The sequence below is a fragment of the Sorex fumeus genome, unplaced genomic scaffold (genome assembly GCF_029834395.1).
Source record: "Sorex fumeus unplaced genomic scaffold, SorFum_2.1 ptg000029l, whole genome shotgun sequence".
NCBI lineage: Eukaryota > Metazoa > Chordata > Mammalia > Eulipotyphla > Soricidae > Sorex > Sorex fumeus.
This window is the reverse complement of record NW_026606086.1, coordinates 14,136,200-14,162,145: the sequence shown is the minus strand read 5'-3', so window position 1 is coordinate 14,162,145 and position 25,946 is coordinate 14,136,200. Positions and strand designations below refer to the sequence as shown.

Genomic DNA, 25,946 nt, shown 5'->3' with positions numbered 1-25,946 from the left:
AAAATAATTTTATTTACAAATTCATAAATTGAATAGAGGATAATTATGTGGTCTGGGAACATAGTACTATGTATAAGGTGATTGACTACCTTGCGTGCAGCAGACCCAGTTTCAAACCTTGGTATCCCATATAGTCCCCTTGTCACCTCCAGGAGTGGTCTTGGAGGGATATTCAGAGCAGACCCAGAGCACCACTGGTTTGACCTCCTAAAATAAAATAAAAGTTCCGTTATGTAGTAATAATAGAAATTCACTTCTTAAAAGTTGTTAAAATGAAAAGTTATGGGTTTTGTAAAAAAATTAAGGGAATTGCAGTAGATAAAGGAATAAATTACTTACTGAGTGTAGCAAAGAATCTGATTATTGTGACCTTCACATTGGTGGACTCACATCTTATGACTCCTATGTACTTTTTCTCAGAAATATTTCATTCTTAGAAGTCTCTTTTACAACTGCTTGTATTCCTAGATTCCTGGATAGCATGTCAACTGGGGATAATACCATTACTTAGAATGCTTATACAAGCATTTTTTGTTATTTTCTTTGGAGCAACAGAGTTTTTTTCTCCTGGCCACCATGTCCTATGATCGCTATGTTGCTATCTGTGAGACCCTTCATTACATGACCATCACGAGCCATTGGGTATGTTCCACGTTAGTTCTTTCCTGTTGGGTATCAGGCTTACTGGTCATTCTCTCACCTCTCTGCATGTCCCTTGAGCTTGAATTCTGTCACTCCAATGTTGTTAATCATTTTTTTCTGTGATTTAAGACCCTCCTAAAGATCTAGTGTACTGATTCATGGCTTATAGAACAAATGGTTATCCTTATGGCTGTGATTTGCCTTCATTATCGCACTAGTGTGTGTCATTATTTCCTACACATACATTATTTTATCAGAACAGTTCTGAGATTTCCATCTGTCAACAAAGGAAAAAAGCCTTTTCTACTTGCTCATCTCATATGATTGTAGTTTCTATTGCCTATGGAATTTGTATCTTCATTTATGTAAAGCCCTCTGAAAAGGAAGATTTGGATAGTTCTGTTGCGTCTTTGTTGAATACATTCATTTATACACTAAGCAATAAATAAGTGAAGCAAGTTTTTAATGACTTTCTAAAGATAATCTCTTTTCTTTCAAGTAAATAAAATCCTTCATTATTGAGTGAAATAAAAGAAAGTTTTCCAAATATATGATTATGTCTTACCTAATTTAAATGCTTTATATTATTTTTTCAACCATGTATGTACATTTAATTTTCATCCTAACCTCACTTTTTCAAAAATCTTTCACTTTAATCAACCTCATACTTTGTATATTTTCTCATTGTAAAACTGTAAAATATATTTCAAAACTGCAAAATATATTTCAAAGTAATCAATCTTGTCTTCATTGCTATGTGTGGGTTTAAGCTTGTAAGACTTTGAGTAAAATACAAGGTAAAGTGGTCTAGAGAGAGAGAGATTAGCATCGTACAAATTTCTTTTACTAAGTTCTTCCCTTAAAGATCAATAGTGTATGCATAGAGTATCTCAGGAGATATAATAGCCTCTATTCTGTAATTAGAAGGAATGGGAATATTGCTAGAAACCAATAATTTTCTCAGTTTTTATTTATAACTCCAAACATAAAGCCAGGAAATTAAAATGGCAGTTGAAATATTTCTCTCATAGCAGAAAACTGTATAACACCTTGGAGAAAAGAAATGAAATAACCTGTATCTCACATTATACTAAACATTACTTCATTGTGTATCAAAGACATAGATTTAACCATAATGCAGAATACAGGTTGAAACAACATAGGCAGAACTCTCAAGGGTTTGGAGTTCAAAGACATTTTTCATGACTTAATTATTAACAACAAAGTTGAAAGGAAGGTTTGAGATATTTTGGTGAGGTGTAGTCACCTTTTTCATCAAAAATATGAAGGTTAACTGTTGCAATAATGTTACCAAAATTATAATAGAAAGGAGCACTGTAGCACTGTCCTCCTGTTGTTCATCGATTTGCTTGAGTGGGTTCAGTAATGTCTCCATTGTGAGACTTGTTACTGTGTTTGGCATATTAAATATGTCAGGGGTAGCTTGCCAGGCTTTGCCGTGCAGGTGAGATACTCTTGGTAGCTTGCCGGGCTCTCTGAGAGGGGCGGAGGAATTGAACCCAGGTTGTCAGGTCGGCTGCGTGAAAGGCAAATGCCCTACCTGCTGTGCTGTCACTCCATCCCCATAATAAAAAGGAATGAAAAATAAATGATTTTTTTCCTCCTGTCCACCTTCCAATTAACTCTTAGGTTCATAATATAGAATGAAACCAGTACCAACTCCATTAGAAGTGTCAGCTTAAAAGAATCAATTGACCTACTATTTAATGGACTTTAGCCACTGACGATCTCATTAATCAGAATCAAATGTGTTTATTAAGGGTCAGTTATATGATTCTGGACCAAGTGCATCTGTTAATTAAAATGTTCTCATTTTATCTTAATTTGTCTGGGAGAGTATACAGCACTGGTATTTACAAGTTTTATAATTGTATTCATCTAAGTGTCTCTCTCTGTACTAGGAGGTAGACCTGGTGAATGGAAAATACAACTGCTTAAATATAAAAAGAAATTCAAACACATTTATATTTGTACTTTATTTCAAAAATTTAATTGTGTGGCTAGCATACCTATCATTGATATGAATGCCATTAGCAAATAAAATTCACCCTAAGGCTGGGGATGTGAAGCAAGCTCTAATGTCCATTACCTCAAAAGTATGCATCCCTGTGCTTCAGACTTGACACCATGTGTCTGCTGAGCATTGCTGGAACCCCACAGTTTCAGTTACAATTTCAAAAAGATAAAGGAAGATCGAAGCGATTTAGAAAATAGGATTAATAGTGTAAATTTGTGATAAAAACATCAGTCTTGCCTAAGTGACATTATGTCATATAATTTGAATTTCTTTCAACCATATTTATAAAAATCAAACATATAAGTCAGAGATCAGGAATTTCAATTTTAATTATTGTTTCTATTTATACACTTTTAAACATTAAAGTAAATGAAGAAACATTGCCTCCAGATTAAATCAAATATCATAGGGTAAAGAAAATCTTAAAACATATTAAATTATTAGATACTACTTGTATAAAGAATAAACCAAAAATATATTTGACTTATATATAAAAGATTTAAAGAAGTTTTGTATTGAAAAATATTGAAGAAGTATTTTTTTAAAAACCAAAGAATTCAGTTTTTCATTCCTGTATAAAGTATCGAATAATGTGAGAGGTCATTAAATATGCATACTTTTGAAAATGCATGTGTCAGCAAAGGAAACAATTTTAACAATTCAATAATTTATTATAAGAACAACTGTACAACTGAGGAATGCCAAGAGAGAGATAGCCACAAAAAAAAGCCTGTCTTCGAAAACTTTTGAGCTTATTCGCCAACATGGCTTGGTGCATGCCTCAGGCAACCACAAGGGAACATCCAAGCTTGCAAAGCAGTGCAGAGAAGCGATAAAGAAAGAGCTCAAAGAGAGAAGAGCAGAAGTGCTGGTAGATAGATGCAGAGGAAGTTTGGAAAAGCATTCACAACGCCTGCCTGTTCTTTACCAACTACAAAACCAAGATGACTGCCCTCTGACGTCCTGATGGATCTATCACATCTTCCAGAAGGGCAATGGAGAAGATTATCCATGACTTCTACTCAGATCTCTTTAATGGCCATGTCCACCCTTCCACATACCAAATTCCGCAGGATGGATATGTCGTTCCCAATGTTATGCCTTCCAAAATCTGACAAGCAATTTTGTTGGTAAAGAAACAAATAGCACCTAGCCCAGACAGGATTAGACTCGAACACCTGAAGAACCTGCCATCAGTACTCATCAATACACTGGCTCGGCTCTTCACACGCTACCTGTTTGAATGCAAGGTTCCGTCCCAATGGAAAACCAGCAGGACTGTACTACTGTACAAGAAGGGAGACATCCACGACATTGGCAACTATCGCCCAATCTGCCTATTGTCTGTTATCTACAAGCTGTTCACTGGAGTTATCCTGAATAGGATTGGCAGAACACTAGATGAAGGAAAATCATGCAAGCAAGCCAGGTTCCACAAAGGATTCTGCATGATCGACCATGCAGCCATGTCAAGCTACAGAGGGTATCCCATCCACACAGCAGATACTGGCAAGCTCCCCGTGGCATATTCGATATGCCAAAAACAGTAACAACAAGTCTCACAATGGAGACATTACTGGCGCCCGCTCTAGCAAATCCATGAACAATGGGAGGACAGTGTTACAGTGCTACTTGCTTATGGCATATAGGTCACAGTCACGGTCACGGTCCTCCTGTTATTCATCGATTTTCTCGAGCGGGCCCAGTAACCTCTCCATCATGAGACTCATTGTTACTGTGTTTGGCATATCGAATACATCACGGATAGCTTGCCAGGCTCTTCCGTGTGGGCGAGATACTCTCGGTAGCTTGCTGGGCTCTTCGAGAGGGGCGGAGGAATCAAACTCGGGTCGGCCATGTTGGCTGAGTGCAAGGCAAATGCCCTACCACTGTGCTATTTCTCCAGCCCATGGCATATAGAATTGTGCTTATTAGAAGGTAAAGATAAAGGTAAAGGCCCTCCCGTTGATCGTCGATTTGCTGGAGCGGGCCCAGTAACGTCTCCATTGGAGACTTTGTTGTTACTGTGTCTGGCATATCGAATACTCTCGGTAGCTTGCCGGGCTCTCCGAGAGGGGCGGAGGAATCGAACTTGGGTTGGCCATGTTGGCTGCGTGCAAGGCGAACGCCCTACCCGCTGTGCTATCGCTCCAGCCCAAGAGGTGTGTGTAAATGATATTTTTGTGGTTGGAAAATTATTTTTGTGTTAGGCTTATATCAAACATTAATATACATTTAAAACTCTTGATAACATTCTCAAAATTGTCTGTGGGCCACACCAGGCAATGCTCAGGGGTTACTCCTGGCACAGGAGTTATTCCTTGATCTTCACTTAGGAATTACTAATGATTAGTTCAAGGGAGGGTATTATATGGGGTTCCGAGCATTGAACCTGAGTGGGCCACATTCAAGGCAACTGCCATACATGCTATACTATCATTCGAGCCCTATACCCCAACTTTTAAATTTACAGATGTATCTTACTCTATGCTTTCGACTAACAAAAGCTTTTAGTTCTCTCTGATAGACCTAAATCCATCTATATTTTGACAAGTATAGTTTATCACTCTAATATCTAATGAGAATTACACAACTGAAATAAAATAATTAAAACAAGCGTTTGCACAATAAACGTAAAATATTCTGTGTTACCAAATTAAAACAAAAACATTGAGACAAAGTCTTCAAATATAAAAAGAAAAATAAAAAATGAAATGTCTATTTAAGACACTAAAAATATATATTTATTTATGAGACTATTCAAATGATGAAATCCATTTGAATAATGTTAACTTAATGAAAAATATAGTGATATACTTATGATGCAAGACATGACAAATACAAATTCTGATTTGGGGTTTCAAAACAAACACTTGATGGTGTTTAAAGAACGAATGGAGTTTTAGAATAAAGTTCAGGAGAAAAATTACTCTTAGGAGGGGTAAGATGAGCAGGTTATGACATTAATGAATGCTGATAGGAATTTAAAATATAAATTCCATATAAGGGTAAGAGAAATTATGTAAGAGTTAAATTTTCAGGCTTGCATTCAATGTATCTTAATTCTCCAGTATCACATGTAATCTCCTGACTCTACCAGGAGTCACGCCTCCTGAGTTCAGATTCAGTAATAACTTCTGAGGACTTCCTTGAGGTAACCCTCACATAAATAAAATTCCATATAGAATATCAAGTTTAAAATATTAAGTATAGTTCTCACTTTGAGGATTTTGAAAAATAATTTGAAGAAACTAAAAAATACACATTTTATACACATATAGATGAGTTCTATGCCATGATAAATAAAGTATTATTTATCAAATCATCTATGAGCTGAAAATAGCACTGTAGCACTGTCCTCGATTATGTTGTTCATGGATTTGCTCGAGCGGGCACCAGTAACGTCTCCATTGTGAGACTTGTTGTTACTGTGTTTGGCAATCGAATACATCATGGGTAGCTTTGCAGGCTTTGCCTTGCAGGCAAGATACTCTCCGTAGCTTGCCAGGCTCTCCGAGAGAGGCGGAGGAATTGAACCCGGGTCTGCTGCATACAAGGCAAATGCCCTATCCGCTGTGCTATCGCTCCAGCCCATAAACTGAGAATAATGAACATAAAACAAAATAATGAAAAAAAATAAAAATTTGTTTTTTTTGTTGTTGTTCTTTTGTTCTTTTTTCCCAGGAAAAATAAACACATAGACAATAAGGAACGAAGAGAATTCATGTTGCTAATTACCTGATTATATCTTATGGATAAAGTTTACCTTTATAGCCAAGGATGTCTAGTATAATCTCTTAGTATAAGGATGTTTAGGATATCTTAGAATGTCTTAGTATAATTGAACCAACATATTATTTCTTTAATTATCTTATAAATTGTTTGTAAATCAATCTATAAAATAAATAATGATAAAATGTTTGTAAATAGACTTAAAGGTGAGAAGTCTTACAGTGACAGAAATCTTGAAAGTCTTGTTTGATAGTCATATATATAAATCAGAATAATTATTCAATATTTCGAATATTGTTCATGGTGAAGAAAAAATTAATGTAGACTAGTTTCTACATTTATTTGACTTTCATATGCATTGCTTTGCAGCAGAGTATAAATGTCCACTTCCCATTAAATCTTTTAATTTATTTTTTTAATGCTGACTGAGTAGAATCTAAAAGGAAATCATTCACACAGCAGTAACAACTTTCTTTTTTCATGTCAGAGTACTGCTATTTATACAACAGTAACAACTTTCATCTTGCTGGGACTAACAGATGATCCACAACTGCTAATCTTACTTTTCATCTTTCTGTTTTTCACATACATACTGAGATTAGCAGGGAACTTGATTATTATCACACTTACATTAGTGGACACACATCTTAAAACTCCTATGTACTTTTTTTCACAGAAATTTTTCGTTCTTAGAAGTTTCATTTACAACTGCTTATATTCCTAGATTTCTGTACAGCATTTCAACTGGGGATAGTACCATTACTTACAGTGCTTGTATATTTCAGTTATTTTCTTGTTATTCTCCTAGGAGCAACAGAATTTTTTCTCCTGGTAGTCATGTCCTATGATCACTATGTTGCTATCTATAAACCTCTTCATTACATGACCATCATGGACAATAGGGTATGCACCATATTAGTTTTTACTGGTTAGGTGTCTGGCTTAATGGTTATTCTCCTCCCTCTTAGCAAGGGCCTTGAGCTCCAGTTCTGTAACTCCAATATCAATTACTTTATCTGTGAAGTAAGCCCTGTCCTCAAGATCTTATGCTCTGATACATGGGTAATAGAGCAAATGGTTCTCATTATGGCTATATTTACTCATTATCACCATAGTGTGTGTAATTTTTCCCTATACCTGTAGTTTCAGGAAAATTCTAAAATTTCCATCTGTCCAACAAAGAAAAAAGGCCTTTCTACCTGCTTCTCCCACATGACTGTGGTTTCCATCACTTATGGAAGCTGCATCTTCATGTATATGAAACCCTCTGCAAAGGAACAGGTTGCCAAAAATAAAGGAGTTTCATTGTTCATTAGTTCTGTTACACCGTTGTTGAACCCCTTCATTTATATTTTAAAGAATAAGTAAGTGAAACAAGCTTTCAATGACTCCATAGAAAGGATCAAAGTTTTCTCAAATCACTCAAAATTTGTATAAATGAATATACTAATATACGTTTTTACTATTACATTGCATACATAATGTATTTTGATGCTTTGTACCTCTAATGTAATAATTTTCAGTCACACTAAAGTCACTTTATGCAACATTCTGTTCTCACTTTTATTATTATATTAAATACAATGTATTATTATATTAAATACAATGAGGGCTGGAGCAATAGTACAGTGGGTAAAGTGATTACTTTGCATGTGGCAGACCCAGTTTCAAACCTTGGTACCCCACATGGTCTTCTTATCCCCTCCAGAAGTGTTCCCTGAGTACAATGCTAGGAGTAAGTCCGGAGCACTCCAGGTGTGGCCCAACAAAACAAAACAAAACAAAACAAAACAAAGCCACATTGTGTAGTAATATTAGTACTTTACTCTTCAACAAGTTACCAAAATTAAAATGACCTAAAATAAAATTTACAAACAAAATAATGATAGACATATGAACAATACTTGGAACCAGACTTATTAAGAAAAATTTGTGCATGAGAGATACTACAGAGGGCAGCGCACTTTCCACCAACCTGTGTTTGATCCCTGGCTTTCCTGGGTCAATCAGGAGTGACCTCTGATGACAAAACCAGGATTAAGTCCTGAACAGTGCTGAGTGTGGCACAAAACACAAAAAATACGAAAAAAGAGGAACAAAATGGAAAATAAAATGAAATCAACAATGTAGAAATGAAAATATTAAAGGTGGTTGGAAATAAACAGAATTCAAAAAATAATAATATCATATAATAACTAGAAATATCAATTTACAATTCATGTGAATGAGACAAAAACTGTTTAGTCATTTTCAATTTTTATTTTAATCATAATACAGTTTATGATTTATAAAATTCTATTAGATATATAAGTAGGGGTTATAGCATTAAATTTTAGATGCATCATCAAAACCGTTCACACATGAAATTCACTTAAACATATTAAATTGAGTCTATATAATCAGTAAAAATATAATGTAAGAATTAAAGGGAAAATATATAATTATGATCACCAATTGAAAATATTTCTAAATAGAAGATTTTTTTCTTAAATTTTTGTAAGTGAAACATCATGAGGTACAGTTGTAGACTTACAAATTTTTGTGCTTGGGTTTCAGTTATACAATACCCATCCCTCCACCAGTGCCCGTTCTCTACCACCACCAGTCCCTGTATCCCTCCCTCCTCCCATGCCCCCATCCCACCCTACCTCTGAGGCAGGGCATTCCCTTTTGTTATCTTTCTCCTTTTGAGTGCTGTGGTTTGCAAAAGAGACATTGAGTGGCAATCTTGTTCGATCTATAGTTTACTCTCATCACGCATTTCCCATCCTGAGAGGAACCTCCCAACACCCTTTATTTGGTGCACCCTTTTCTATCTGACATGCCTTTTCCCCTAGCATGTGCGACTGTCCTCAAAGCCATGGAGCAATCCTCCTGGTACTTATCTCAGCTATTCTTGGGTGTTAGTCTCCTATTTTGTTACTTTACGTTCCCCAGATGAATGCAATCTATCCATATCTGTCCCTTTCTTTCTGACTCACTTCGCTTAGCATGATACTTTCCATGTAGTACCACTTGTATCTGAATTTCATGACTTCATATTTTCTAACAGCTGCATAGTACTCCATTGTGTAAAGGTACCAAAGTTTCTTCAACCAGTCAACTGTTCTTGGGCACTCAGTTTTTTTTCAGATTCTAGCTATTGTAACAAGCGCTGCAATGAACAAACAAGTGCAGATGTCACTTCGACTATACGTTTTTGCCTCTCTGGGATATATTCCCAGGAGTATTATTGCTGGGTCAAATGGGAGCTCAATTTCTAATTTTTTGAGGATCGTCTATACTGTTTTCCAAAAGGGCTGAACCAGTCGGCATTCCCACCAGCAAAGAAGGAGAGTCCCTTTCTCGCCACATTCGTGCCAACACTGGTTGCTTTTGTTCTTTTAAATGTGGGCCAGTCTCTGTGGTGTGAAATGATATCTCATAGTTGTTTTGATCTGCATCTCCCTGATGATTAATGATGTAAAGCATTTTCTCATGTGCCTTTTAGCCATTCGGATTTCTTCTTTGAGAAAGTTTCTGTTCATTTCGTCGACCCATTTTTTGATGGGGTTGGTTGTTTTCTTCTTGTGGAGTTCAACCAGTATTTTGTATATCCTTGATATCAACCCCTTGTGGGATGTGTATTCAGCGAATATCCTTTCCCATTCTGTAGACTGTCTTTGTATTTTGTCACTGTTTCTTTGGAGGTGCAGAAGCTTCTTTGTTAAGATAGTCCCATTTGTCTATCTCTGTTTTCACTTGCTTAGCCAGTGGTGTGACATCTTTGAAGATGCCATTAGCTTCAATGTCATGGAGGGTTTTGCCAACTTTGTCTTCAATATACCTTATGGATTCTGGTCTGATGTTGAGGTCTTTAATCCATTTTGATCTTATGTTTGTACTTAGTTTTAGGGACAGATCTGAGCCCACTTTTTGGCATGTAGCTGTCCAGTTTTGCCAACACAATTTGTTAAAGAGGCTTTTCTTGCTCCGCTTCACATTTCTTGCCCTCTTATTGAAGATTAGATGATCATATGCTTGGGGAGAGATGTCAGTATATTAGACCCTGTTCCATTCGTCTGCAGCTCTGCCTTTGTTCCAGTACCATACTGTTTTAATTATTACTGCTTTGTAGTAGAGTTTGGATATAGGGAGATTGATTCCTCCCATTTTCTTTTTACCCAGAATTGCTTTACTATTCGTGGGGGCTTATTGTTCCATATAAATTTCAGGAGTGTTTGCTCCATTTCTTTGAAGAATGTCATGGGTATTATAATAGGGATCACATTGAATTTGTACAATGCTTTGGGGAGTATTGCCATTTTGACCATGTTAATTCTCCCGATCCATGAACAGGGGATATTTTTCGATTTCCTGGTCTCCTCTTTTATTTCCTGAATTAGAGTTTTGTAGTTTTCTTTGTACAGGTCCTTTACTTCCTTAGTTAAGCTGATTCCTAGGAACTTGATTTTCGGGGGCACAATTGTGAACGGGATTGTTTTTTTCATGACACTTTCTTCTCTTTCACTATTTGTGTATAGGAAAGCCATGGACTTTTGGGTATTGATTTTATAGCCTGTAATTTTACTATACACGCCTATTGTTTCTAGGAGTTTCTTGGTAGATGTTTTAGGGTTCTCTAAGTATAGTATCATATCATCTGCAAATAGTGAGAGCTTGATTTCTTACTTTCCTACCTGGATGCCCTTAATATCTTTTTCTTGCATAATCGCTTAAATAGAAGATTTTTAAGATTGGCATAAGTAATTAATTTCAAAGAGGGAAAAATAAAAGAATCAAGTAGTAATGAGTGAAGAGATTACAAATGTGAAAGGGAAGAAAGCTGTACTTATAATCATCACTTGATCACTTGATAACCCATTACTCATTGATTTGCTTGAGCAGGTGCCATTAATGTCTCCATTGTCCATGTTGCATGCTAGTGTAGCCCAATGGCGTTTTCTCACTGCAGGAATATAAAGAGACTCAAACCGTTTGTTTGGGGTCTTGACGAAGAAGTCTGATCATCTTGTAGTTGGATGGTCACACATTCTTTTGACATCCTGTGGAATCCAGTTGGTAACACCTTTAGTCCAGCGGTTGTCTTCAAATCGCATTATGTGTCCAGCCATCTGATTTTCAATGCTTTGGCAAATAAGACGGCATCCCTGATTCTTGATTGTCTATGGAGGTCAGAACTCCAGATTCCTTCTCTCAATTGAGTGAAGCGTGATACTCCAAGCATAGCTCTTTTGATTCCTCTTTGGATGACCTGAATAGTGTTCTCATCCTGTTTTCGTAGGGCTCAGGTCTCTGAGGTCTATGTTAGTGCAGGGAAAATAGTGGAGTCAAGGAGATGTGTCCATAGTCGGAGATTCTTCATCCTGTTACCTGTTTCTTTTTTTTTTATATTTATTTATTTATTTTTTTATTAGTGAAACACCATGAGGTACAGTTGTAGATTTACAAATTTTTGTGCTTGGATCTCGGTCATACCACGATCAAATACCCATCCCTCCACCAGTACCCATTTTCCACCACCAGGATAATATCCCTCCCCCCGCATCCCCCCATCCCCCCATTTCCCCCTGCCACTGTGGCAGGGCATTCCCTTTTGTTCTCTCTCTCCTTTTGGGTGTTGTGATCAGCAAAAGAGGCATTGAGTGGCTAACATGTTCAGTCCAGTCTACTTTCAACCTGCATCTCCCCTCCTGGGAGGATCCTCCAAACAAGTGGAGGGTCCACTTGGTGTTCCCCTTTATATCTGAATTGACCTTTCCCCTAGAATACCCGGCTGGCCTCTAAGTTATGGAGTAATTCTCCTGGTGTTGCTCTCAGCTATTCTTGGGTATTAATCTCATATTTTATTATTTTATATCCCCCAGATGAATGCAATCTTTCTATGTCTATCCCTCTCTTTCTGACTCATTTTGCTTAGCATGATACTTTCCATATTGTACCACTTGTATGTAAAGTTCATGACTTCATCTTTTCTAAGAGCTACATAGTACTCCATTGTGTAGATGTACCAAAGTTTCTTTAGCCAGTCATCTGTTCTTGGGCACTCAGGTCTCTTCCAGTTTCTGGCTCCTGTAAAGAGTGTTGCAATGAACAAACAAGTGCAGATGTCACTTCGGCTACACATTTTTGCCTCTCTGGGATATATTCCCAGGAGTGGTATCTCTGGGTCAAATGGGAGCTCAATTTCTAATTTTTTGAGGAACATCCATACTGTTTTCCAAAAGGGCTGAACCAGTCGGCATTCCCACCAACAGTGAAGGAGTGTCCCTTTCTCGCCACATCAGCGCCAGCAACGGTTGTTTTTGTTCTTTTGAATGTGGGCCAGTCTCTGAGGTGTGAGATGGTATCTCATTGTGGTTTTGATCTGCATCTCCCTGATGATTAATGATGTAGAGCATTTTCTCATGTGCTTTTTTGCCATTCGGATTTCTTCTTTGAGAAAGTTTCTGTTCATTTCATTGCCCCAGTTTTTGATGGGGTTGGATATTTTCTTCTTGTGAAGTTCAACCAGTATTTTGTATATCCTTGATATCAACCCCTTGTCAGATGTGTATTCGGCGAATATTCTTTCCCATTCTGTAGACTGTCTTTGTATTTTGGTCACTGTTTCTTTGGAGGTACAGAAGCTTCTTAGTTTAAGATAGTCCCATTTATCTATCTCTGTTTCCACTTGCTCAGCCAGTGGCGTATCATCTTTGAACATACCATTAGCCTCAATGTCATGGAGGGTTTTTGCCAACTTTGTCTTCAATGTATCTTATGGTTTCTGGTCTGATGTTGAGGTCTTTAATCCATTTTGATCTTACCTTTGTACATGGTGTTAGGCAGAGTTCTGAGCCCATTTTTTTGCATGTAGTCGTCCAGTGATGCCAGCACAATTTGTTAAAGCGGCTTTCCTTACTCCACTTCATATTTCTTGCACCTTTATCAAATATTATATGATCATATGATTGAGGTGAGATGTCAGTGTATTGAACTCTGTTCCATTGGTCTACAGTTCTGCCTTTGTTCCAGTACCATGCTGTTTTGATTATTACCGCTTTGTAGTACAGTTTGAAGTTAGGGAGGTTGATTCCTCCCATTTTCTTTTTCCCAAGAATTGCTTTAGCTATTCGTGGGGGTTTATTATTCCATATAAATTTCAGGAGTGTTTGCTCCATTTCTTTGAAGAATGTCATGGGTATCCTTATAGGAATTGCATTGAATTTGTACAGTGCTTTCGGTAGTATGGCCATTTTGACAATGTTAAGTCTCCCGACCCATCAGCAGGGGATGTCTTTCCATTTCCTCATGTCCTCTTTTATTTCCTGAAGTAGCGTTTTGTAGTTTTCTTTGTACAGGTCCTTTACTTCCTTAGTTAAGCTGATTCCTAGGTACTTGATTTTCTGGGGCACAATTGTGAACGGGATTGATTTTTTCATATAGCTTTCCTCTCACTCAGTGTTTGCGTATAGGAAAGCCATGGACTTTTGGGTATTGATTTTATAACCTGCAACTTTACTATACAAGTCTATTGTTTCTAGGAGTTTTTTGGTGGAGGTTATTGGGTTCTCTAAGTATAGTATCATATCATCTGCGAATAGTGAGAGCTTGATTTCTTCCTTTCCTACCTGAATGCCCTTAATATCTTTTTCTTGCCTAATTGCTATTGCAAGTACTTCCAGTACTATACTGAACAGCAGTGGAGAGAGTGGGCATCCTTGTCTCGTCCATGATCTTAGAGGGAAGGCTCTCAGTTTTTCCCCATTGAGGATGATGATTGCTGTAGGCTTGTGGTAGATGGCTTTAACTATGTTGAGGAAAGTCCCCTCTATACCCATTTTGGCTAGGGTTTTCATCATAAAGGGGTGCTGGATCTTGTCAAATGCTTTCTCTGCATCTATTGATATAATCATATGCTTTTTATCTTTTCTTTTGTTGATATGATGGAATATGTTGATTGATTTCCGAATGTTGAACCATCCTTGATCCCTGGGATGAATCCTACTTGGTCATGGTGTATGATCTTTTTGATGAGTAGTTGGATTCTATTTGCTAGTAGCTTGTTGAGGATCTTTGCATCTGTGTTCATCAGGGATATCGGCCTGTAGTTCTCTTTCTTTGTGTTATCTCTGTCTGCTTTTGGTATCAGTGTGATATTTGCTTCATAGAAACTGTTCGGAAGTGTATTTGATATTTCAATTTCATGGAAAAGCTTAAAGAGGATTGGGAGTAAGTCTTCTTTAAAGATTTGGAAGAATTCACTGGTGAATCCATCCGGGCCAGGGCTTTTGTGCTTGGGGAGACTTTTTATCACCATTTCAATTTCCTTGATGGTGATAGGTCTGTTCAGGTATTCCAGGTCTTCTTGGTTCAGCCTTGGGAGTCTGTAGGAGTCTAGGAATTTATCCATTTCCTCGAGGTTTTGATGTTCCGTGGCATAAAGCTTTTCAAAGTACTCCCTGAGGATCCTTTGAATTTCTGTAGTTTCTGTTGTAATGACCCCCTTTTCATTTCTGATTCGGTTTATTAGGGTTTTCTCTCTCCCTTTCTTTGTGAGTTTTGCTAGGGGCTTATCGATTTTGTTAATTTTCTCGAAGAACCAGCTCTTGGTTTCATTGATCTTTCGGATTGTTTTCTGGGTTTCCATCTCTTTAATCTCTGCTCTGAGTTTTATTATTTCCTTCCTCCTGTTAGGGTTGTGCTCCTTTTGTTGGTCCTTCTCCAAGTTCTTAAGCTGTGAGGTTAGTTTATTTATGTGGGCTCGCTCCTCCTTTCTGAGGAATGCTTGTAGAGCTATAAACTTTCCTCTTAAGACCGCTTTTGCTGTGTCCCATAAGTTTTGGTAACTCTTGTCCTCATTTTCATTCATTTCTAGGAATCTTTTGATTTCCTCTTTAATTTCCTGTCTAAGCCACTCGTTGTTTAATAGCGCACTGTTTAATTTCCATTTGTTTAATTTAGTTTTCTGTTTTTGTGTGTGATTTATTTCTAATTTCAGCGCATTATGGTCTGAGAAGATTGTTGATATAATCTCTATCTTCTTAATTTTATGGAGGCACGTTTTGTGGCTCAGCATGTGGTCTATCTTGGAGAACATTCTATGTACGCTTGAGAAGAATGTGTATTGAGCTTTTTGTGGATGAAGTGTCCTGTATATATCTACTAAGCCCCTTTCTTCCATTGTTTCCCTCAGATGAAGTATGTCCTTGCTAAGCTTGAGTCTGGTTGATCTATCAAGAGGTGACAAAGCGGTGTTGAAGTCTCCCACTAGTATTGTGTTGCTATCGATGTCTTTTTCCAAATCTATGAGTAATTGTTTTAAGTACTTTGCTGGTCTCTCATTAGGTGCATATACATTTATTATTGTAAGTTCTTCCTGTTGTACAGATCCTTTGGTCAATAGGAAATGGCCTTCACTGTCTCTTATGACCTTCTTCACTCTGAAATCGATGTGGTATGATATTAGGATGGCTACACCAGCTTTTTTATGGGAGCTGTTTGCCTGTAGGATTGTTTTCCAGCCTTTGACTCTGAGTCTGTGTTTGCTTTGACTATTGAGATGTGTTTCTTGCAGGCAGCAGAATGTTGGGTTCAATTTTCTAATCCATCCTGCCACTCTATGTCTTTTAATTGGTGCGTTTAGCCCATTGACATTGAGAGAGATTATTGTTATGGGATTTTGTCCCATTGTTCTGTTGAAATTTGGTGTATTTGAGAGGCCTGTCTTGTCTTAAAGTAGCCCATTTAGTTGTACTTGTAACCATGATTTTGAGTCTATGAAGTTCCTGAGCTGTTGTTTGTCCGTGAAACTGTGTGTTGTTCCTACTATTATGAATGAGAGTCTCGCTGGGTAAAGTATTTTTGGAGAAGCTTTTATTTCATTGAGTTTTTTCACTATGTCCCACCACTGTTTTCGGGCCCTGAGGGTTTCATCAGAAAAATCAGCTGTGAATTTTAAGGATGCTCCTTTGTAAGAGATTTCTTTCTTCGATCTTGCTGCTTTCAGAATTTTGTCTCTGTCTAAAGTTTTGGTCATTTTGATCAGGATGTGTCTTGGGGTATTTTTATTTGGATTTCTTCTAGCCGGTACCCTTCGGGCCTCCTGGATGTGGTCACAAGTTTTCTTCAGCTCTGGAAACGTTGTAGCAATGATTTCTTTGACGGTTTCTTCCTCATCAAGGTTTCCTTCCCGTCCCTCTGGGACTCCAATAATTCTTATGTTACCCCTCTTGGCTTCGTCACGATCTTCTCTTGCCATCTGTTCTCGAACTGTGAGTCTCTTTTCCATTTTCTGCTGTTTTCTGACAAGACTCTGAACTTGATCTTTGAGCTCACTGATTCTGTTCTCAGCCGCTGTTACTCTGCTGCTGAGGCCTTCCACTGTGGTTTTCAATTCGGCTACCAGATTTTTCAGGTCCGACATTTCCGATCGCATTTTCCTCATTTCTGCCTTCAAATCCTCTTGTCTTTTATTGGCATTGGTTTCCATTGTTTCTTTTAGTTCCCTAAGCATCCTGAGTAGCTCCATTCTGAATTCCTTGTCAGATAGGTTGTCTAACGCTATAGTACTGTTGGTGTCGTCTGGGCTAGCCTCATGAATAATAAAGTTTGGTGGGCTTTTGCGTTGCTTTACCATTGGAATCAGTGTGGTTTGGTCCTTCACACTCGCTGCTACTGTTCTAGTTGAGTGAGGGGAGACTGCCAGGAGCCGTTCAGCTTTGTTGCTGCTAGATGCACCTCTTCTACCTTTCTGAGTCTGACCTTCTTCTCAATCAGGTGTTATTCTTTGTTTTATAACTGACATTGAGTGAAACTTTTGGAGGAGTTACTATTTACTACTGAGCTTGTATAGCTATTTTCAAACAGAACTTTTATTGGAAATGGAGCAGGCGAGTGGGATTTTGTTGAATTATAGCAGAAGAGGTGAGAAATTTTGGTTGGTATTAGGTAACAAGTTGATGAAAAGGATGAAAGGATGAAGGTCCAAGTTGCTTGGAGTGAGTGATATACCTGTGGCCGCCCGGAAGCAGGCCACGCCCACTTTTAGGAGGCCACGCCCCCTTCTTAGAGGCCACGCCCCTAGACAATCCCAGGTCACTCCCTCCCAGGATACTGGGATCCGCGCTCTCCTCCAGTGGGGCTCGCTCGGTGGGCGGCGCGTCTGGGTTCAGGGGCGGTGCTCCGCTGGGGTCCTCCAACCCACCTGGATGGGGGGGCAGGTGGGCTGCCATGTGCGCCGGTCCGGATCTGGATGCGCGCTGGGGCCTGGGGTCCGCGCTCTTCTCCGGCGGGGCTCGCTTGGTGGGCGGTGCGTCTGGGTTCAGGGGCGGGGCTCCGCTGGGGTCCTCCAACCCACCTGGATGGGGGGGCAGGTAGGCTGCCATGTGCGCCGGTCCGGATCTGGACGCGCGCTGGGGCCTGGAGTCCGCGCTCTCCTCTGGCGGGGCTCGCTCAGCGGCGCGTCTGGGTTCGGGGCGGGGCTCCACTGGGGTCCTCCAACCCACCTGGATGGGGGGGGCGGTCGGCTGCTGTGCGCGCCGGTCCGGATCTGGACGCGTGCTGGGGCCTGGGGTCCGCGTTCTCCTCCGGCGGGGCTCGCTCGGTGGGCGGCGCGTCTGGGTTCAGGGGCGGGGCTCCGCTGGGGTCCTCCAACCCACCTGGATGGGGGGGGGGCGGTCAGCTGCTGTGCGCGCCGGTCCGGATCTGGACGCGTGCTGGGGCCTGGGGTCTGCGCTCTCCTCTGGCGGGGCTCGCTCAGCGGGCGGCGCGTCTGGGTTCAGGGGCGGGGCTGCGCTGGGGTCCTCCAACCCACCTGGATGGGGGGGGGGCGGTGGGCTGCTGTGTGCGCCGGTCCGGATCTGGATGCACGCTGGTGCCTGGGGTCCGCGCTCTCCTCCGGCGGGGCTCGCTCTGTGGGCGGCACATCTGGGTTCAGGGACGGGGCTCCGCTGGGGTCCTCCAACCCACCTGGATGGGGGGGGCCAGTGGGCTGCTGGGCACGCCGCTCCGGATCTGGACGCGCGCTGGGGCCTGGGGTCTGCGCTCTCCCTGTTACCTGTTTCTTCAACGCTCTTGAAGGTGTTCCACATTACTCTCTTCCTCCTATTCAACTAAGGTGCCAGGTCCTTCGTCATGTTGACTTCTTGACCTAGGTAAACATAACTGCTGTATTCGGAGATGTTCATTCCATTGAGAGCAAATAGAATGTCAGGAACGTGTCCGTTTTTCATAAACATTGTCTTCGTGAGATTCAGTTGCAGTCCGATCTTTCCACACACATGGTCGAAGTCAGCCAGCACATGTGCCACTTGGCTAATGTTTGGTGTTATTAGAACAATATCATCAGTGAAGTGGAGGTGGTTCACTTGCCGACCATCTATCTTCACTCCCATTCCTTCCCATTCCAGTCATCGCATGATGATCTCTAGGTTGGCACTGAAGAGTTTCGATGAAATGGTATTGCTGTGCCAAACCTCTCTCTTTACATCAATGATCACTTCCTTGTAGAATGGTGAGATCCTGGTGGTGAATCAGTAATATAGCTCACGGAGGATCCTGATGTATTGAGTTTGAACACCCTGTTTGGCTAGGGCTTCGATGACCGCTTCAGTCTCAACAGAATCAAAGGCCTTCTTTAAATTGATGAACATTAGACACAGTGGCATCTTGAACTCCCAAGAAAACTCAATGAGCTTGGTCACCATTTGGATAGAGTCAATTGTGCTGAATCCTTTTCGGAACCCTGTTTGCTCACATGACTTTCCTTCATCTAATGTTCTCCAAATCCTATTCAGAATGACTCAAGTGAACAGCTTGTAGATGTCGGACAACAGGCAGATCAGGCAATAATTCCCAATATTGCATATGTCTCCCATCTTGTACAACAAAATGGACCTGCTGGTTTTCCATTGGGATGGAAGCATGCATTCAGACAGGTAGCATGTGAAGAGTTGAGCCAGTGTATTGATGAGTACTGACGGCAGATTCTTCAGGCGTTCGGGTCTGACCTTGTCTGGGCTGGGTGCTGTTCGCTTCTTTACTGATGAAATGGTGCATCGGATTTTGGAAGGTAGAATGTTGGGAAAGACATATCCGTTCTGTGGAATTTGGTATGTGGTTAGTTGGATGTGGCTATCGAAGAGATAATAATAATCACACATAAAAATTATCTCTGAGGGTAGAGAAACAGTGAAGCAGATAGTTTACTTGCATTGCATGTGGCTCACACAGATTCAGTCTCATGCACATTCTCATGTACCCCATATAGTACCTAGAGCCCACCAAAAGTGACCCCTAAGTGCAGAGCCAGGAGAAATCCCTAGCACTGGATTTCTGGATGTGCGCAACACATAAACAAATTCTTTGAATATGCGTATTTCTATTGACAAAGAGCAAAAAAAGAGAACATAGTGGCTGCTAAAGGGATGTTTAAAAATGACTCCTGGGGATGGAGGAGTCATATTAAAGAGGGGAAGATGCTGCCTCCATGAGTCTTATTCCAGTGATATCCCCAGTGATATCCCCAGTACTGCGTATGGTCCCACAAGCACTGCTAGAAGTAGCCCTGCTCCATCAATACATGTTGCCCCCAAATGAAAATAAATAAACCAGAACAAATTAATTCTGAAATTATTATGATTAAATTCAGTAATTGTTTGAATATCTAGAAGGAATATTGAATTTGCAGTTACACTTTATGAGTAATTATTTCTATTGACATACTTTTGAAATATAACTGCCATTTAAAATATTTTATTATTGCTTAGGTAAAGTGGTTACAATATTATTAATGTTGATATTTTGATGTATAAAGTCACTGTATGCCCCTCATCATTAATGTCCAAAGACCCTCCACCAATTCCCTTGACCCTCTACTTTGCACCATCCTTGCACAAAGTCTGTCACCCTCCAACACCCACTCACTTCCTAATCTCAGTTATGTCACCAGAATCCAAAAGTTGAGGTCAATTTGTCATTGTCTGTTACTTTATTTTTTTGACCACATGTATTACTCAGGTCATATTGCAGTTTTTCTTTTCTTCTAATTAATTTCTCTAAAATAATGTACCTTAGTTATATTCAATTGTAGCCATTGGCAAGATTACATCTCTTTATGCTGAGTATTATTCTATTGAATACATATACTATTTTTTCTTTCTTTCTTTTTAAATTTTTTGTTGAAGCTATAAGTATCCAATTTTATTTCTTTGTTTTAAGCCAATATTTAGAGAGAAAAATTATCATTTTCTTATAGAGATCAAGGACTAACCAAATGTCAAGAATATTTTTGCTTCTTGAATGTACTATTTTCAATAAGATGGAAAGAATAAACTTTACATAAATAATATTGCATGTATTTCTACACATATCATGATTAGATAGATCAAAATAAGACAAATATTTGTCTTTGTTTTCTGTTTAATGATTTTTTATTACAAACAGGTCACAAATGACATTTGACAAATTAAAATACATCATTAGATCAAAAATAGCATGTATTATTTAAAAGCTACTACTCATCATGCTGTGGAAACTTTCATCTTTTTAAAAATATCAGATATTTTTAACAGGAAGCACAAGCAAAGCTAAAATACAATCTCTATGTGCATCTTTCAGAGATTCTTGACACAGTTATGTTTCATTCACTGATCAATTGACTCACTTTTTTCTTTGCATAGGAGTATTCTTTTCAATACCGTTGCTATCATCTGATTTCAGGTGTTCAATTAATTTGTTCAAATTCTTTCCCATCATCTATCTGGACACTTTCTTTTTCTTTGGATGTATATTTCACAAAGCGGAATAACAGTCACTGAAAGAAATACCTCAACAGTTATTGCAAGAAATGGCTTCAGGAGTACCAAATGGCTCAGCAGAAATTCAACTCTTGCCTAACTGCAATACTGTTTGGCACCAACAAGATCTCTGATCTTCCTCTGAAAGTTGCATGGTCTTGAGCCTTGTATCATTGGTATTGGTTGTATTAATCTTATACTTTTCCTTCATTCAAAGATCAATAGGAAGCTGCGTATTTCCACTGCTACAGTACCAGGCCTTGGGACCATGTTTCGAAAGAGTTGACACCTCAACATAAGTAATTAATGGTTTAGTTTTCAATGAAGTTGAGGAATTTTGGAATTAAATGTGGTTTTCTGTTTCTTTTCCTCTTCAAAGGAACAAGAATAGCTTTCCATTTGATGGCTTAAAAGAAGGTGAACATGTATGGGGCATACTGAATTTTTCCTGTTACACTGATGACATAATTGGCCTCAAGTAGTTTCTCACCATTTTTCCAATTCACATTTACTGATTTTAAATATTCAAATGTTGTGTCTTGGCACAGAAGTTCTACATTAGAGTGTCTTTCTACAATGGCATTGTTTTCTGTTGGCATATTGAAATTTTCAGCCAGGGATATATTATGACTCTCCAAGGAAAAGAGAAAGAATTTTGCCATCATTTTATCTCAAAAGTCAAGAAAGGTGAAGCTGGGGGTGTCATCATCCTGGGCCCTGCCACGGAAACACAGAAAAAGCAGCTGCAACAGGGCAGTTCCTGGGGACCTGGCAGGGAGCTCAAGAGGCTGTCAGGTCCATGGTTAGGCAGGCAGAGATGGCCCTGGGGTGCAGTAATTATTTCAAATCAAGAACCTACAAGATTCATGATTTTAACTTGGTGATTGTGTTTGAGTCATGCATGTAGCTATTCAAGGTATTAGAATGCACTGTATTTAGGAAAAAACAGTGCTGGTGGTGTGCAGTGATTTTGTACAACAATGCTATTAACACAGGCACCATTGCAGCCCAATATACAACCTAAACTAAATTCTTTTCATTGAGTATTTGTGTTGTATATTTTTCTTTTAACATAGAGATATGTCTTTGGTAAAAAATAGGTAAATTTCTTCTGAAATTTTTAGCAAAAGGTAATTATTCTCAGCACATATCTTCATGTGTAATAAATACATTAAAAACAAGTACAAAGATAAAGAAAAATGCAACAATTTGATTATTAAAATACTTAAACCTATAGCAAACATATAGCAAAAATTTCAAACATATAGCAAAAATTTTCATTGGCCTTTTGCTATTTTTTCACATTGCTAGTATGGACTTGTTACTGTTTTTGGCATATCGAATATGTCACAGGTAGCTTGCCAGGCTCTGCCGTGCAGGTGGCATACTCTTGGTAGCTTGCCAGGCTCTCCTATAGGAGCGGAGGAATTGAACCCGGGTTGGATTTGTGAAAGGCAAATGCTCTACCCGTTATGCTATCACTCTGGCCCAAGTCTCACAATGGAGATGTTACTCGTGCCCACTAGAGCAAATCTATGAAAAACTGGAGGACAGTGCTGAATAGTATGGACACTTTATTCTTTCTGATGCTGTTGCTCTCTCTTACTGTCTCAAAGGAGACAGTGTCCCTGCTGAGCATGATTTTAGTTGCATCAGAATACTTCTTTATTTAACAGTTCAATTAGTCACATTACAACTGGGACAGCTAGGATCCTTTAGGCACTGAGGAGATCTCTAAACATCTATTGAATATAGATCAGAGCAATATAAGTATCAATTTTTGGTTGTGGTAAAGTCGACTGCCTTGTTGGAAAGATTAGAGCTCTTCCAATATCCAATTCAAATTGGTTTGTTCTCTGTTAGAGTAGATTTGTTTCCTTGATAGTGAACGATGCAAGATGATTCTAGATTCAAGAGTCCCTAGTGAGATGCTTATTATATGAAAATGGAAATTTAGGAGAGTGAAAGACTACCCAGAAGGTGTCTAGAGAAATAAGTACAGTTTAATGAGCCTGTTAGAAAACTGAGTAATGTATTTTAACCAACACAGTTAAACACAGTAAGGAGTGGCCAGTGGAAATGGTAAAAAATACCAAAGAGTAAGTAGTATAAGGAATATATGAGAGTTATTCTCTTTGAGGAGATAAAGTACCTGTTGGTTTTAAATTTTGTAATACAGCTATATAAACTTACTGTTTTTGTACAAAAAAGGTGGTCTACTATTATTCAATAGTCTTTTATGTAATTATATTGCATTTGTGGGCTGGAGCGATAGCAATGTGGTAGGGTGTTTGCCTTGCAAGCGGCTGATCCGGCCAACCTGAGTTTGATTCTTCTGCCCCTCTCAGAGAGCCCAGCAAGCTTCTGGAGAATATCTCGCCCGCACAGCAAAGCCAGGCAAACTACCCATGACATATTCGATATGCCAAACACAGTAACAACAGGTCTCACAAAGTTACTGGGCCCGCTCGAGCAAATCGAAGAACAACGGGAAGACAGTGCTACAGTGCTATATTGCATTAGTGAGTAACTGCACATAAGAGATTTCAAGAATGCAAATTTATACTTCCAAATCATTGGTATTGTACCCTTAAGTGTATGATATCCCCAAAAATTATCGTTTTCTAAAGAAAACTAAATCATGGTCTATCCTGTCCTAGCATAAGTCATTTAAATGGAATCATCTCTATAACTGAGATACCCAGAAAAGAAAAAAATGTCGTTGACTAAAAAATCACTTTTTTTTTTGTTCATGGGAAATTCACAGGACTGTGACTATGTCCCGGAGAAAATTTTGGCTTGCTGCCTATGTAGAGCGGGGATATAAGAAACAGGAAATGACAAAGAAGAGCTAGGTTGGTAGTTTTTACTTGCCATTTCATTTTTTATTGCATTTATGCTCTTCACTGGTCCTGAATCAGTGGGCAAACATTTATTCTAGATTAAACCAAGAAGAACAGAAAATAGAGAACATGATAAAAAATAAGTGTAGGAAAGTGTTAGTGCATGCTTCAAGTCCATAAAAGACAATTGATATGTAGTTTGATCTTACTTAAAAGAAGTTTATAAAAAAAAAGAAATTTGAATAGATAAATATGATTGAAGTATCTTGATAAACACCAGGAATTTAAACGCCAAAAACTCCATTTTCATCTCATCCTTAAGCTGTTGTCCAGTGTGAGAGGTCACTGAAGGACCATCTTTCTGTGAAGAGATTGCTCATCAAAATGGACACTGTCCTCATTTTATTAAAGAACTGTAAAAGTTTAACCATGAAGTAAGTTTACGTGACAGCCTGTTGCTAATAAGTATTCATCAGTAGCTTTAATTGTGTGTCTTTGGTGTCCCAGGTCTGCACTATTTAGCACCTTAATTAAAAATATTGCTAAGTTCTAGTTACTAGTGTGTTTGTTTTCCTGTAGAATTATTCAGAGGTTCATCAAAATTTAACCTGTCATTACATCTAAAATTATTTTATAAAGCACAGGTATAGAGGAAAAGTACATTTTTATTGTTAGATTCACAATACTCAGAAAATGTTAAGAGAAAAAAATTTAGTCAATGTTTTAATGATTATAAAGGTATTCATTCATTCAGCAAGATGATTTTTGTCTCTTTGTGAGATATTGTTTTATTTAGTGATGTACAAACAGCATCCCTTGAGACTATTTTTAGATAAAAATATTATCACAGGGACTATTTTAAATAATTAGCGTTGCTTCAGAAAAATAGTATCTCTGACTCATATGTAATATAATTTTTATCTTTGTGTATAATGTACAAATTATTGAATTTTATTCCACAAATTGAGACATATAATTGAGAAATAAAGGACCTTAATATTTTAATTTTTATATTTTGAAATTATTAATGTGCGTTCTTATATAAAAATGTTTTACAATATGTAAGGCATTATTTTAAATAATTTTGAATTTGTCTGTTTGCTTATTTTTTGTCTTTAAAGTCATATTTAGCAATGCCTAAGAGTAACTCCTGCTTCTGGAGTGAACCCTGGGCATCTGAGGAACCGTATGGTTTCAAGATTGGCCACATACATCTTGCATTTAAACAGTATGCTCAGTCTCTTGAGCTATTTATCCAGCCCAAACTCAGTATTGATGATATTCTCATTATTCACAATATAAGAAATATCACTTCATGGAAGAAGTGTACCTATAAGTGTTAATGTTGAATTGTCAGGAAACTTTCATAAGTGGCTAGGTTCATTTTAAATATCAATATGCACATAAAACTCAAGTATCATAGTAACATCATTTCAATTTTTAATTTTCCACTAGCACCTAACTTCTGCCTCACCTCAAAAAAGAAGGTTTCTTGAGTTCACTGCATGCCAGAATAGAATGGGTGCAGTGAGTTCTGGAGTCTCTTGAGTTTGACCGCACACCATCATGAAAAGTGTTACAGTTGACTAATTCAAAGTTGCAGACATTCAAATGACATTCAAATGACTCCTAAAACCCAAGAATTCCAAAGAAAAACATGAAATCGGATATCTGTAGCTATAAAGAAAAGTTTTGTATAAAGAAAATCAACTTTTCGGTATAAAGTCTTGCCCAATGTTTGGCAAATTGACAAAATTGGAAGCTATTTAAATAGCTTCTCGCAATTTTCCAATAGCCACAGGAAGTCCTGTTAAAGAAGTAAATGTGTTGATGTTCTTTACAGGTTGGAGGAGAAAGAGAGAAAAGATGAGCGCTGCATCATTAAAGGGGAAGAGGTAGACCCTAAACAAG

The 25,946-nt window shown here is 38.5% G+C and overlaps 2 pseudogenes; one reads left to right on the top strand and one right to left on the bottom strand.

The window, feature by feature from the left end:
• The first annotated feature begins 576 nt into the window (after nucleotides 1–576).
• LOC130024649 (olfactory receptor 6C2-like) lies at nucleotides 577–7,849 on the top strand (annotated as a pseudogene).
• Nucleotides 7,850–21,055: 13,206 nt separating this feature from the next.
• Nucleotides 21,056–24,069, bottom strand: LOC130024648 (embigin-like; annotated as a pseudogene).
• Nucleotides 24,070–25,946: the final 1,877 nt, after the last annotated feature.